The following is a 13577-nucleotide window of genomic DNA, read 5'->3' on the forward strand; positions in this document are numbered from 1 at the left end:
GGTTAGTGAAGACACTTTTTTTTTTTTAAAGAGACAGAAATATTGCCCATAAATGTTCTTTAGGTTTTTCAAGTTGGAAGCTTTTCCTCCATGTGCCTGAAGTCACATCAGAATTTCCAACAATTACACTTGTTGTTTGGGGTGATAGTAAACGACCTAAATCTTGCCCAGAAAGCCAGACACAGTGTCTTATCATCTCTCCTGGGAGCTGTGAGAGACCACAGGGTGCTTCAAGACAGAAGTAAGTCAGACACGTGGCTCGCTGTTTCCTGGGGATACTGCCTGTTCTACTGTTGGGTGGAAAGTAGAACTTGTAAGTGATGAACCTGACCATTTAGCTGAAGTGATTTCCAAGCAAAGTGTGGAAGGTGCAGCCTTGTTCCACCTTCTGCTTATAGTGAAATGCAAGAGGAAAGAGGTTGCAGTGATGCGTCTAGAAGCTGAGGCTTTCCAGCAGCCCCAAAAGCCTGGAAGAGGCCAGAAAGCAGCCTCCCTGAGAGCCTTCAGAGAGCATGGCTCTGCCAGAATCTTGAGTTTGAACTCCCAGAACTGGGAGATAATAAATGTCTTTCTTTTAAGCTCCATAGTGAAACTGCAAATTGCTCAGTCATATCCCACTCTTTGGGAATGCATGGACTATACAGTCCATGGAATTCACCATGCCAGAATACTGGAGTGGGTAGCCTTTCCCTTCTCCAGGGGATCTTCCCAACCTCAGGATCGAACCCAGGTCTCCCGCATAGCAGGCAGATTCTTTACCAGGTGAGCCACCAGGGAAACCCAAGAATACTGGAGTAGGTATCCTATATCTCCTCCAGTGGATCTTCCCGACCTAGGAATCAAACCGGGGTCTCTTGCATTGCAGGTGGATTTAACCAACTGAGCCATCAGTGAAGCCCTTTCAAACTCCATTCAGTTCAGTTCAGTTGATCAGTCGCATCTGACTCTTTGTGACCGCATGGACTGCAGCACGCCAGGCTTTTCTGTCCATCAGCAACTGCCAGAGCTACTCAAACTCATGTCCATGAATCAGTGATGCCATCCAACCATCTCATCCTCTGTCATCCCCTTCTCCTCCCACCTTCAATCTTACCCAGAATCAGGATCTGTTCCAATGAGTCAGTTCTTCACATCAGGTGGCCAAAGGATTGGAGTTTCAGCATCAGTCTTTTCAATGAATATTCAGGTCTGATTTCCTTTAGGACTGACTGGTTTGATCACCTTGCAGTCCAAAGGACTCTCAACAGTCTTGTCCAACACAGCACTTCAAAAGCATCAATTCTTCGGTGCTCAGCCTTCTTCACAGTCCAACTCTCACATCCATACATGACTACTAGAAAAACCCTAGCTTTGACTAGATGGACCTTTGTCGGCAAAGTAATGGCTCTACTTTATAATATGCTATCTAGGTTGCTCATAGCTTTTCTTCCAAGTAACAAGCATCTTTTAATTTCATGGATGAAGTCACCATCTGCAGTGACTTTGGAGCCCAAGAAAAGAAAGTATGTCACTGTTTCCATTGTTTCACCATCTATTTGCCATGAAGTGATGGGACTGAATGCCATGACCTTCGTTTTTTGAATGTTGAGGTTTAACCAAGGCTTCTCACTCTCCTCTTTCACTTTTATCAAGAGGCTCTTTAGTTCCTCTTAGTTTTCTGCCATGAGGGTTGTGTTATTTGCGTATCTAAGGTTACTGATATTTCTCCCGGTAATCTTGATTCCAGCTTGTGTTTCTTCCAGCCCAGCATTTCTCATGATGTACTCTGCATATAAGTTAAATAAGCAGGGTGAAAATATACAGCCTTGACATACTCCTTTCTCAATTTGGAACCAGTCTGTTGTTCCATGTCCGGTTCTAACTGTTGCTTCTTGACCAGCATACAGAGTTCTCAGGAGGCAGGTAAGGTGATCTGGGATTCCCATGTCTTGAAGAATTTTCCATAGTTTGTTGTGATCTACACAGTCAAAGGATTTAGTGTAGTCAATGAAGCAGAAGTAGATGCTTTTCTGGAATTTTCTTGCTTTTTCTATGACCCAGCAGATGTAGGCAATTTGGTCTCTGGTTCCTCTGCCTTTTCTAAAACGAACTTGAACATCTGGAAGTTCCCAGTTCATGTACCGTGGAAGCCTGGCTTGGAGAATCTTGAGCATTACTTTGCTAGTGTGTGAGATGAGTGCAATTGTGCAGTAGTTTGAGCATTCTTTGGCATTGCCCTTCTTTGGGATTGGAATGAAAACTGACCTTTTCCAGTCCTGTGGCCACTGCTGAATTTTTTAAATTTGTTGGCATATTGAGTGCAGCACTTTCACAGCATCATCTTTTAGAATTTGAAATAGCTCAATGGGAATTCCATCACCTCCACTAGCTTTTTCATAGTGAGGCTTCCTAAGGCCCACTTGCCTTCTCATTCCAGGATGTCTGGCTCTAGGTGAGTGATCACACCATCATGGCTATCTGGGTCATGAAGATCTTTTTTATATAGTTCTCCTGTGTATTCTTGCCACCTCTTCTTAATATCTTCTGCTTCTGTTAGGTCCATACCATTTCTGTCCTTTATTGAGCCCATCTTTGCATGAAATTTTCCCTTGGTATCTCTAAGTTTCTTGAAGAGATCTCTAGTCTTTCCCATTCTACTCTTTTCCTCTACTTCTTTGCATTGATCACCGAGGAAGGCTTTCTTATATCTCTTTGCTATTCTTTGGAACTCTGCATTCAAATAGGTATATCTTTCTTTTTCTCTTTTGCCTTTCACTTCTCTTCTTTTCTCATCTATTTGTAAAGCCTCCTCGGACAACCATCCTGTCTTTTTGCATTTCTTTTTCTTGGGGATGGTCTTGATCACTGTCTCCTGTACAATGTCACAAACCTTCTTCCATACTTCTATCAAATCTAATCCCTTGAATCTATTTGTCACTTCCACTGTGTAATCATAAGGGATTTGATTTAGGTCATACCTAAATGGTCTAGTGGTTTTCCCTACTTTCTTCAATTTAAGTCCAACTTTTGCAATAAGGAGTTCATGATCTGAGCCACAGTCAGATCCCAGTCTTGTTTTTGCTGACTGTATAGAGCTTCTCCATCTTTGGCTGCAAAAAATATAATCCAACTGATTTCAGTATTGACCATCTGGTGATGTCCATATGTAGAGTCTTCTCTTGTGTTGTTGGAAGATGGTGTTTGCTATGACCTGTGATTCTCTTGGCAAAACTCTGTTAGCCTCTGCCCTGCTTCATTCTGTACTCCAAGATTAAATTTGCCTGTTACTCAAGGTGTTTCTTGATTTCCTACTTTTGCATTCCAGTCCCCTATGATGAAAAGGACATCTTTTTTGTGTGTGTTAGTTCTAGAAGGTCTTGTAGATCTTCATAGAACTGTTCAACTTCTGCTTCTTCAGCATTGGTGGTTGGGGCATAGACTTGGATTACTGTGATATTGAATGGTTTTCTTTGGAAACAGTCAGAGATCACTGTGTCATTTTTTATAATACACCCAAGAACTGAATTTTGGACTCTTCTGTTGACTATGATGGCTACTCCATTTCTTCTAAGGGATTCTTGCCCACAGTAGTAGATATAATGGTCATCTGAGTTAAATTCACCTCTGCCAGTCCATTTTAGTTCACTGATTCCTAAAATGTCGATGTTCACTCTTGCCATCTCCTATTTGACCACTTCTAATTTACCTTGATTCATGCACCTAATAACCAGGTTCCTATGCAATATTGCTCTTTAAGGCATCAGACTTTACTTCCACCATCTGTCACATCCACAACTGGGTGTTGTTTTCGCTATGGCTCCATCTCTTCATTTTTTTCTGGAATTATTTGCCCACTCTTCTCCAGTAGCATATTGGGTGCATACTGACCTGGGGAATTCATCTTTCAGTGTCATATCTTTCTGCATTTTCATACTGTTCATAGGGTTCTCAAGTCATGAATATGAAAGTGGTTTGCCATTCCCTTGTCCAGTGGACCACGTTTTGTCAGACCTATTCACCATTACTAGTCCATCTTGGGTGGCTCTACACGGCATGGCTCACAGTTTAATTGAGTTAGACAAAGCTGTGGTCCATGTGATCAGTTTGATTAGTTTTCTGTGATTGTGGTTTTCATTCTCTGCCCTCTCAGAGATAAGGATAAGAGGCTTATGGAACTTTCCTGATGGGAGAGACTGACTGTGGGGATGGAAACTGGGTCTTGTTCCGATGGGCAGGCCCATGCTCAGTAAATTTTTAACCCAATTTTCTGTAGATGGATGGGGCTGTGTTCCCTCCCTATATTTGACTTGAGAGCAAACTATGGTGGAGGTAGTGAAGATAATGGTGACCTACTTCAAAAGGTCTCATGCACACACTGCCACACTCATTGCCCCCGACCCTCTAGCAGGCCACCACAGACCCACGCCTCTGCGAGAGGTTCCTGGACACTCACAGGCAAGGGTGGGTCAGTCTCTTGTGGGGTCACTGCTCCTTTATCCTGGATCCTGGTGCACACAAGCTTTTGTTTGTGCCCTCCAAGAGTCTGTTTCTCCAGTCCTGTGTAAGTTCTGTAATCAAATCCCACTGGCCTCCAAAGTCAACTTCTCTGTGAGTTCTCAGTCCCTTTGCCAGGTCCCCAGGTTGAGAAATTTATTGTGGGCCCTAGAACTTTCTTAACAGCATGAGAATTTCTTTGGTATAGTTGTTCTGCAGTTTGTGGGTCATCTGTTCCGTGGCTCTATGGCAGGGTTAATGGTGATCTCCTCCAAGAGGGCTTATGCCACAGGCTGTGTGAGCAGGTAGCTTCACTCAGAAACCCTGCCCCTGTTACAGGCCATTGCTGTCCTGTACTTCCACAAGAGATTTAAACAGAGGTCTGGCTTAGTCTCTGTGGGGTCTCTGGGTCCTGGTGTGCATGAGGTTTTGTTTGAGTCCTCCAAGCATCTCTGGCAGGTATGGGGTTTGATTTTAAACCCAATTTCGCCCCTCCTACTGTCTTGCCAGGCTTTTCCTTTGCCCTTCGATGTGGGGTATCTGTTTTTGTGTGGGATCCAGTATTCTCCTGTCAATGGTTGTTCAGCCATGGGTTCCATCCTTTGGTTGAGAGGATCACCTGGAGGAAGGCAAGGCAACCCATTCCAGTATTCTTGCCTGGAGAATCCCACAAGCAGAGGAGCCTGGCAGGCTACAGTCTATAGGGTTGCAAAGAGTTTGGACATGACTGAAGTGACTTAGCATGCACACCCACACAAGGGTAACTAACACAATATTGTAAAGCAACTATGCTCCAATAAAAATTAATTTTAAAAAACTTCCAGTGTGAAGTTTTATAATATTCTCTGAAGGTAGGATGTGATAAGTTAAAGGTGTATATTGCAATTGTGGAACAACCACTAAAATAATAAAATGAGGTATAGCTAATAAAGCAATAGCAGAAATAAAAATTTAAAAATTACCTAGAAAAAAATTAAGACGGGGAAAAAAATAACAAATTAGATGGGACAGAGAAACAAATGCCAAGATGATGAATTTAAGCACAACTGTTGTTGTTGCTGTTGTTTAGTTGCTAAGTTGTATCCAACTTTTCTGTGACCCCATGGACTATAGCCCACTAGTCTCCTCTATCCAAGAGATTCTCCAGGAAAGAACACTGGAGTGAATTACCATTTCCTTCTCCAGGGGACCTTTCCAACCCAGGAATCAAATCCATGTCTCCTGCATTAGCAGACAGATTCTTTACCCACTGAGCAATCAGGGAAGCCCCAAACACAACCATAACAGTAATCATATTAGATGTAAATTATTTAAACTCCTCAAGTATAAGAGAGATGGAATAAAAAAGCAAGGCCTACCTTCATGCTGTCTAAAAGAAATCCCACACTGAATATAAAGATACATAGAGGCTAATGCTCAGTTCAGTTCAGTTCAATCACTCAGTCGTGTTCAACTCTTTGCGACCCCATGGACTGTAGCATGCCAGGCCTCCCTGTCCATCACCAAGTCCCAGAGTTTACTCAAACTCATGTCCATCGAGTCGGTGATGCCATCAAACCATATCATCCTCTATTGTCCCTTCTCCTCCTGCCTTCAATCTTTCCCAGTATCAGAGTCTTTTCAAATGAGTCGGGTCTTCGCATCAGGTGGCCAAAGTATTGGATTTTCAGCTTCAACATCAGTCCTTTCAATGAACACTGAGGACTGATTTCCTTTAGGATGGACTGGTTGGATCTCCTTGCAGTCCAAGGGACTCTTAAGAATCTTCTCCAACAGCACAGTTCAAAAGCATCAATTCTTTGGTGCTAAGTTTTCTTTATAGTCCAACTCTCACATCCATACATGACTACTGGAAAAATCATAGCTTTGAATAGACAGACCTTTTTTTGGCAAAGTACTGTCTCTGCTTTTTATTATGCTGTCTATGTTGATCATAACTTTTGTTCCAAGGAGTAAGCTTTTTTTTTTTTTTTTATTTCATGGCTGCAATCACCATATGCAGTGATTTTGGAGCCCCCCAAAATAAAGTCTGGCACTGTTTCTACTTTTTCTCCATCTATTTGCCATGGAGTGACAGGACTGGATGCCATGATCTTTGTTTTCTGAATGTTGAGCTTTAAGCCAACTTTTCACTATCCTTTCACTTTCATCAAGAGGCTTTTTAGTTCTTCTTCACTTTCTACCATAAGCGTGGTGTCATCTGCATATCTGAGGTTATTGATATTTCTCCTGGCAATCTTGATTCCAGCTTGTGCATCATCCAGCCCAGCATTTCTCATAATGTTCTCTGCATGTAAGTTAAATAAGCAGGGTGACAATATACAGCCTTGAAGTACTCCTTTTCCTATTTGGAACCAGTCTGATGTTCCATGTCCAGTTCTAACTGTTTTTTTCCTGACTTGCATACAGATTTCTCAAGAGGCAGGTCATGTGGTCTGGTATTCCCATCTTTCAGAATTTTCCACAGTTTACTGTGATTCACACAGTCAAAGGCTTTGGCATAGTCAATAAAGCAGAAAGGGATGTGTTTCTGGAACTCTTTTGTTTTTTCCATGATCCAGCAGATGTTGGCAATTTGATCTCTGGTTCCTCTGCAGTTTCTAAAACCAGCTTGAATGTCTGGAAGTTGACGGCTAATGTAGGCTAATATAGCAGAGTTGAAAAAGATATATCATGTGTCAATTAAGTATATGAAACGTACAGCAACTATAATATCACACAAAGTGACCTCTGAATGATCCTATCTTTATATCAGAGCTAAAGGAGGACGCTTCATCTTGGTAAATAGGTTAGTTCATCAACAAGACACAGTAATGCTGAGTGTGATGCTCCTCATAAGTAACTGAGCTTCAAAAAATCCCAGAGAACTTCAAAGTTCAAGAAGTAAAAGCTGACAGAAATAAATGGAGAAACAGGCAAATCCATAGAGTTGGAGATTTCACCACTTCTTTATCAGTAACGTTTATTATTTCCTTTTTCCCCCTTAAATTGAGCACAAACAAGGAAAGAGAAATTGTGTTTTGTAATTCAGATTTCTTCCCATCAAACTCTGACTTCTGGTTTTATTTCCCCATTTCCCACAACCTATCCTTGAGCTGATAGATTAGGGCTGAAAATGTGCCTGAAGGAACAGAAGGAGAATGAATTCAAAGACTTAGACTGTGCTTGTAGATCCTGCACAGGGCGCGAGGGTGGGGGAGCGGGGGGTGCTTTGTGTGTGCCATCTGAGATTTCTGGGCCTCAGTTTCCTCCTTTTTTTTTTTTTTTTTTTTGAAAAAGGATAGTAATCTCTCTTCTGCCTGGAGAATAGAGCCAGAGGCCCTGAAACCACTCCAGCCAGATGCAGGTGGATGCTGCTCATGGAGCTTCAGAGATGGGACCCGTGGTGCTTTCATTGTTCTGTGAGGCTGATTCTTGACATGGCCCTGGATGGGCACCGCTGACCAGGCAGCTGCCCTCAGAATTTTCACCAACATTAGTGACAACCAGTGATGCCCACAGTGTCAGCTATGGTGTGAGAGGTGGGCAGAGGCTGGTAAGTAGACACTGAATTTGCTCATTCTTGACCAAAGTCATCTACATGCACTCAAAGTGGAAAAGTAGTGGGTGAGTGGTGATATTAAGAGATAGATGTAGAGTGGAGAACATCTTATCCTCTCTTCTCTTCAACAACAAAGGAGATTAGCTTCAGCAATGGGTAGGAAAAAGGGGAAATGGTCATTTACCCCTTACTTTTCTATCCTTCACCACAGTGTCATGAGTGTTTTCCAAGGCCAGAAAGTCCCTTGGAGTTTAAGGGAAACTTAAGAGTTTGACTTGGAGGGCCATGCACAAGCCCTCTTCTCAGTTCTGATGATCCTTTTGTTGTTCAGTCACCCAGTCATGACTGACTCTCTGTGACCCCATGGACTGCAACATGTCAGGCTTCCCTGTCCATCACCAACTCCCGGAGCTTTCTCAAACTCATGTGCATTGAGTCAGTGATGCCATTCCACTACCTCATCCTCTGTCGTCCCCTTCTCCTCCTACCCTCAGTCTTTCCAAGCGTCAGGGTCTTTTCCAATGAATCCATTCTTCACATCAGCTGGCCAAAGTGTTGGAGTTTCAGCTTCAGCATCAGTCCTTCCAATGAATATTCAAGACTGATTTCCTCTAGGATGGACTGGTTGGATCTCCTGGCAGTTTAAGGGACTCTTCAGAGTCTTCTCCAACACCACAATTCAAACATATCAATTCTTTGGAACTCAGCCTTCTTTATGGTCCAACTCTCACATCCATACATGACTACTGGGAAAAACCATAGCCTTGACTAGATGGACCTTTGTTGGCAATGTAATGTCTCTGCTTTTTAATATGCTGTCTAGGTTGGTCATAGCTTTTCTTCCAAGGAGCAAACGTCTTTTAATTTAGTGGCTGCAGTCATCATCTGCAGTGATTTTGGAGCCCATAAAAAGAAAGTCTCTCACTGTTTCCATTGTTTCTCCATCTATTTGCCATGGAGTGATGGGACTGGATGTCATGACCTTAGGTTTCAGAATGTTGAGTTTTAAGCCTTTTTCACTTCCTCTTTCACTTTCATCAAGAGGCTCTTTAGTTCCTCTTCACTTTCTGCCATAAGGGTGTTGTCATCTGCATATCTGAGGTTATTGATATTTTTCCTGGCAATCTTGATTCCAGCTTGCACTTCATCCAGCCTGGCATTTTGCTTGATGCACTCTGTGTATAAGTTAAATAAGCAGGGTGACAATATACAGTCTTGATGTACTCCTTTTCCAATTTGGAAACAATCTGTTGTTCCACGTCCCCTGTTCTAACTGTTGCTTCTTGACTGGCATACAGATTTCTCAGGAAGCAGGTAAGGTGATCTGGGATTCCCATCTCTTGAAGAAGTTTCCATGGTTTGTTGTGATCTACAAATTCAAAGGCTCTGGTGTAATCAGTAAAGCAGAAGTAGATGTTTTTCTGGAATTCTCATGCTTTTCCTATGACCCAACGGATGTGGGCAATTTGATTTCCGGTTCCCCTGACTTTTCTAAATCCAGCTTGAACATCTGGAACTTCACGGTTCATGTACTGTGGAAGCCTGGCTTGGAGAATTTTGAGCATTACTTTACTAGTGTGTGAGATGAGTGCAATTGTGCAGTAGTTTGAACGTTCTTTGGCATTGCCCTTCTTTGGGATTAGAAGGAAAAGTGACATTTTCTAATCCTGTGGCCATTGCTACGTTTTCCAAATTGGCTGGCATATTGAGTAGAGCACTTTCACAGCATCATTTTTTAGAATTTGAAATAGCTCAGTTGGAATTCCATCCCCTCCACTAGCTTTGTTAGTTGTAATGCTTCCTAAGGCCCACTTGCCTTCGCATTCCAGGATGTCTGGCTCTAGGTGAGTGATCACACCATCGTTATTATCTGGGTCATGAAGATCTTTTTTGTACAGTTGTCCTGTGTATTCTTGCCATGTCTTCTTAATATCTTCTGTTTCTGGTAGGTCTATACCATTTCTTTCCTTTATTGTGCCCATCTTTGCATGAAATATTCCCTTGGTATCTCTCATTTTCTTGAAGAGATCTCTAGTCTTTCCCATTCTGTCTTTTCTTTCAACACTTGGAAAATATTGTGTCCCTTCCTTCTGGCCTCCATGATTTCTGATGAACAGTCTGGAGATGGTCCTGAACCACCATGGAGGCAGAGCACAACATGTCTCTCAAGCATCTGCCATTTCTGTCTCCCTGTCTAAAGAATAGCAGGATGCAGACACTACTCCCTATTCCAGTATGTAAGTATGGTTGGGGGTAAAAGTCTCCTGTTGTTTCTGAGTTTGTCCTTGCACATCCGCTACTTCATGATCACAGTTTACTTGAATGCCACTCAGCTCTGTAGTGAGTCTCAGCTTGATTTAGTTTTGGTCAGCAGCTGACCTCCAGGATCCAAGTCCTCCCTAGGTGATTGCTACCACCACCATGCCATTCTCAGAGGAGACTAATGTGGAGGCAGCCTGCATTCCCCTTTAGTGCCCTGCTGACCCACACCTATGTAAGACCTGCCATTTCATCTTCCTGAATGGCAACAAGATGTAATTGTTGTGTGTTGGCCAGGGATAACTAGAGAAAATCACCACACAGGGACATGTTCATTTCCCAGGGCTGTCATAACAAAGTAGCACAAATGAAGTGGCTTATAATAACAGAAATTTATTCTCTCACAGGTCTGGAGGCCAGAAGTCCAGAATAAATGTGCTGGCAGGGCCATGCTCCTCCTGAAGGCTGTTAGGGAGGCTCCTTCCTTGTCTCTAGTGGCCCCTGGCAGCATTATTCCAACCTCTGTTTCTGTCTTCATATGACTGTCTTTGCAATGCGTGTGTCTTCATCCACTCCCCCTCTTGTAATAAGGACCAGTTGCATGGATTACAGCTCATCCCAGTGGCCTTACCTTAACAATCAAATCTACAAAGACCTTATTTGCAAGTAAGATCACATTCATAGTGTTAGGGCTTCAGCATCCTTTTGGGGAACACAGAGAAAAAGGCTTAAAAAGTGAAGCCGAATATAAATGTTAACAGAGTGCAAGAAACTAAAGCTGAAACCCTGTTGAGGACACTCTCATGAGCCCATTCTTGTTTTTGGATGTTTCAGGTAAATGCAATCATATCTTCATGTAATCTTTTCCATGGCTTCTTTCACATAGCATAATGCTTTCAAAGCTTATTCACATTGTTGCATGTAACTGTACTCCATTCCATTTTAAAAATATAATTTTTAAAAATATTTGTTTATTTATTCACTGCATCAGGTCTTGGTTGCAGCACATGGAATCTTCATTGTGTGCCCAATCTCTCTAGTGGTGGCATGCAGCCTCAGTAATTGTGGCACACAGGCTCTCTAGTTGTGGCACATGGGCTGTGGAGCAGGAGGGCTCAGTAATTGTGGAGCCCAGTCTTAGCTGTTCCATGGCATGTGAAATCTTAGTTTGAAAACTAGGGATCATACCTGTGTCCCCTGCTTTGGAAAGTGTATTCTTAACCACTGCACCACCATGGAAGTCCCTACTCCATTCCTTTTTTGGCTAAGTAATACTCTATTATATGTATATATACATCGTGTGTGTGTGTGTGTATCCATTTATTAGTTGTCCATTTGGGTTGTTTCCACTTTATTTTACTATTACGAATAATGATGCTTTACAATTCATGTAAAATTTTGGGGTTGAACATGCATTGTCAGTCCTCTTGGATATATACCTAGGAAGTGAAATTACTGCATCATATGGTAATCTATGTTTAACTTTTTGAGACAATGCCAAACTGTTTTCTACTGCAGTTGTGTCATTTTACTTCCTCACCTGCAGTGGACAAGGGTTAAATTTATCCACATACTCATCAGTATTTGTTATTTTGTCTTTAAAAAAAAAAAAAAAACCCAGGGAGTATGAAGTGGTATCTTGTTTTGATTTGCATTTCCCCAATGACAAATGATGTTCATTATTTGTTTTCATGTATTTATTGGCCATTTGTGTATCTTATTTGAAGAAACTCCTATTCAAATCTTTCACTCATTTAAAAGTAGGATTATTTGCCTTCTTGTTGTAGAGTTGTAAGAGTTCATTATATATTCTGGACATGAGATCTTTATCAGGTTGGCAATTATTTTCTCCCATTCTTTAGGCTGTCTTTTCACTTTCTAGATAGTGTTATTTATTTAATGGGAAAATGTTTTAAATTTTGATTAAATATGACACCTGTTTTTCTTTGGTGCTTTTGATGTCATATATTAGAAACTGTTGTCTAATCCACGGTCGTGAAGATTTGCACTTGTTTTCTTCTTTTAACTCTTACATTTAGGTCTTTGATCCATTTTGAGTTAATGGTTTTATATCATGCAAGATAAGCATCCAAATTTACTATTTTGCTTGTGAATATCCAGTGGTCTCAGCACTATATGTTGTTTCTTCCCATTAATCTGCTACATACATTCTTCATGGCATTCTTTATCCTTTTGTGTATATTCCACATACATATAGAGAGCTCTCTAGTGTTGAAGTAGATGATTGCCTGCCCTCTGGGATCCCTGAAATGTTCCTCCCCTTCATGTCCATCAGCTCAACCAGGGTCACTTAGGAACTTCCTAGCCTTCATTCCTTCCCAAAGCAAGAGCAAGAATCAGATGTTTCTTATTATATTTGAGTCTTAGGTTAAAACTATCCATTGCTCACATGGGGCACTTTGTCATTCTATTTTCACATTTATTTTCACCAATGACCATCCCTTTTCTCAGAGGAGTGACAATGGCAGGATATTTCTCTGTTTACTCTAAGAGTGTATTGAAAAGTGAACAAGAACAAAATCAAGATCCCCTATAAGGATCTCTGCTGAGATCCACACACAACTCCTTAAACCAAAATGACCTTTGCTGGTGAGGAAATTTCAAGCCTTAGCATTTGGCATTGGTGTTTCTGTTAGTGTTTGCAATGGTGTTCATGCAGGGTTTGTGGACTCAGTTGTTGCAGATCATTTTTCTTTTTACACGTTCATTAGTGACCTCAGGGCTTCCCTGGTGGCTCAGCTGCTAAAGAATCTGCTTGTAATGTGGGAGAGCTGGGTTTGATCCCTGGTTGGGAGGATGCCCTGGAGAAGATAAAGGCTACCCACTCCAGTATTGTGGCCCGGAGAATTGCATGGACTGTATAGTCCATGGGGTCACAAAGAATCGGACACAACTGAGCAACTTTCACTTAGTGATCTGAAGTCATCAGTAGGCTGAGAATCTCTGGCTGGGTAGGCAATAGGCAGAGGATACTGTACGGAGAGACCTGGAAGTGCATAGCTGTGTTAGAGATGGGCTTCTCTTGGTGTGTGAAGACGGTGGTGTTGAGGATAAAGCAAATGTGAATAAAGAGATAGGGAGGCACACCTAGGACTGATGACACAGGCTAACCTGGCTCACTTACTTGCACCAGACAGCTGATTCTCCCAGGCATGCATGGCACAGGGGTGACTCTCTACTCCACAATCATATCACCAGTTCTCAGCCCACAAAGACCTATTTGCCTTTTGAGATTCACATAAAATAAAAATCTCCAATCCACTTAAATCTTTAAATTTATCCC

Source organism: Bos indicus, unplaced genomic scaffold, assembly GCF_029378745.1.
Source record: "Bos indicus isolate NIAB-ARS_2022 breed Sahiwal x Tharparkar unplaced genomic scaffold, NIAB-ARS_B.indTharparkar_mat_pri_1.0 scaffold_46, whole genome shotgun sequence".
Taxonomy (NCBI): domain Eukaryota; kingdom Metazoa; phylum Chordata; class Mammalia; order Artiodactyla; family Bovidae; genus Bos; species Bos indicus.